Genomic DNA, 2,747 nt, shown 5'->3' with positions numbered 1-2,747 from the left:
CTGGAATGAAAAATTGTCGCGGTTAGCCGAAACTCTCAATTTTTCCTCTTCGAATTGTTACTTTTTTGCATTTTTGCACGGGATGCGCTAGCTGCTGGAAGCTCGACTCTCGACGTTCGAAGGGCGCGCGCCTTTTTTTTCGCTTTCTATCATCATAATTATAAATAATAAATGAGGATATAAAAAGTGTTGGGTCTAAAAAATACACTCTTAAGGTAACTCCTGTACTGCATGCTAGTCACAAATGAGTGCTAAATTTTCAAAACGCTTTTATACCAAGTTCAACGTACCGATTAAACTTATTGTTAGTAGATATGTATTCAAGCATATTTTATTAACGTGAAAAAATATTTAAAATTATAGTTTTGCAAAACTATCAACTGATAGATGCAAATTTCCATGATGACACATTTTCACAGCTATTTTTCAAACAATCATCTGTTTTTTTTAACCGATTTTGTTGCACCAAGTCTCATTTTGTTCCTCAACTGATCCTCTACGAATTCACCGCGTAGATTTTCCTTTAAACTCATTCCTGAGAGAAATTATGAACGAAAAAGTTTTTTCACTTAATGAACAATTAGCTGCAACAGCGAAACGATCGAGTTAAAAAAACAACTACATGGTGGATTCATATAGGACCGGTTGACGAACAAAATGAGACTCGTTGCAATAAAATCGATGAAAAAACGCAGATAATTATTTGAAAAATACCAGTGAAAATGTGTCAGCGTGCTGGAAATTTGCATTTATCGGTTGATGGTTTTGCAAAACTAGCGTTTTTAATATTTTTACATCTTAATAAGATATGCTGTAATACGAATTTAATCGGTACGTTAAACTTGGCCTAAAAGCGTTTTGAAAATTTAGCACTCATTTGACTAGCATGCAGTACGGGAATTACCTTAAGGAGGGTGGATCGCGACGATACAATGTTGCCGTGCTAAACCATGTTTAAAATATTAAGAATTTCATTAAGGGTGAATGATACAAAAGTCGAAATAATTAGAAATTGATCAAATTTGGTGATAATGTTCTTCAACATCAAGTGCGAAAACACAAATTTTTTCAAAATTTTCTTCTGTTTAGTTATCGAGTAATTACGCATTAAAGCAGATTTCTTATGCCCGGAATGTATACCTATATATATGGAAACGCTATGCTTATACACGTGAACTTTAGTGATCAATTACTCGATAACTGTACAGAAGAAAAATCTTTAAAAATTTGTATTGTCAAATTTGGCACTAAAGAATATGTTCACCAAATTTTATAAAATTTTGATCATTTTGAATTTTTTAATGTTTTTAGCATGGTTTAGCATGGCAACATTTTATCGCCTGTGCAATACATCCTTAAATTTGGTAAATGTATTCTTTAAAAATATATAAGACGATATAAATTTTTTTAGATTTTTCTACCACATAGCTCTCGAGGAATTGAACACTAAAGTTCACGTGTATAAGCATAGAGTTTACATATATACAGTTATACGTCTCGCGCATAAGAACTTCGATTTAACGCTCAATTATGCGATAACCATGTGGTAAAAAAAATTTGAAAAAAATTGTATTTGTATACTTGATGCCAAAGAGTGTTATCACCAAATTTTATCAAATTCTGATTATTTTGATTTCGTGATCCGCCACCCTCCACCCTTAAAAGAGACAACATTTTTTTAATCTTTATTTTACTCGGTCTTCGTACAGAAAAATGGGGAAGAAGACAAGTCCAAATGAAAAGATGGGTGTGCGCTGTTGACGAAATCTCTGGAATGGACGATCGGAGAATAAAAATAAAAATGGTTTTAGATTCAATAGGCAAATGGCTATTGCGAATATCATACGATTTTTTATTTCTTCAAAAATGACAAAATGGCGGCCGTTTTTTGCAAAAAAAAATAGTTACGCTCAAAATTTCGAAATTCGTATGATACGCGTTATAGTTACAGTCACGAGGAACATGTGGTCAAATTTTGCTAAGGATTCGATTACGATACTTTGAAATTTATATACTTTCGAAGAATGCGATAAAAGAATCGATTTTTTGGTTATTCTAATTAGGGGAGACCCCTTAAATATATTCAAAGTTGTATTACTGGAACGCTATCAGGATTTTCACTATCGCATTACACTCAAACATTTCGATGGAATATTTTTTTCACCGAGTCTCACTACGTCTGCAGTATTTGACCAAGCAAACGTCACAGTCTCTCGGCTGTGATTCTCCGTTCGGTGAAAAAAATGCCTACACAAGCTCGAGGGCTTTCTGGGCGCGAGGTTTTTTCAAAAATTTCATCCTTTTTCGTCCCCTCCAAAAATATTGACTGTCACGAACGTGCTGTTGAATTCGAGTCGCTACTAATTCCCAGGAAAGAGGAATGGCAATGAAAAAAATTTGGGACCAGGAATAAAAAGGGAAATTGAATGGGAGTTGTTACATCTTGAAGCAAACGAGGATGGGAATTCTCTGCTGATCGTTGCAATGTTATTCGTATGGAAATATCGCACTCCAAACTCGAAACGTGGCTTTGGAAACGCCTCCGGAAACGCAGGACCATTTTTAAGGGGGAATTAACGCGTAATTTTTTCGATTGAGTCCGGAAAATTCTTCGCCCCGTATTTCGACAGCTTATAGAGACTTTTTCGAAAAAAAATAGCTTTTCTTTGACGAGAACTAACGGAAACTGTTGAAGAAAAATTAAAAAGTCCGATTTTGCTGATTGTTAATTTAACAAAAATTGGCCG

The 2,747-nt window shown here is 34.4% G+C and overlaps 1 protein-coding gene across 9 annotated transcripts in view; it reads right to left on the bottom strand.

Annotated features, from left to right (window-relative positions):
• LOC122405613 (uncharacterized) overlaps positions 1 to 2,747 on the bottom strand; it is a 38,728-nt gene that overhangs the window by 4,118 nt on the left and 31,863 nt on the right. The gene's annotated exons all lie outside the window — the stretch shown is intronic.

Source organism: Venturia canescens, chromosome 1 (genome assembly GCF_019457755.1).
Source record: "Venturia canescens isolate UGA chromosome 1, ASM1945775v1, whole genome shotgun sequence".
Lineage (NCBI taxonomy): Eukaryota > Metazoa > Arthropoda > Insecta > Hymenoptera > Ichneumonidae > Venturia > Venturia canescens.
Note: the sequence above shows the minus strand (reverse complement) of the source record. Positions and strands in the feature narration are given on the sequence as shown.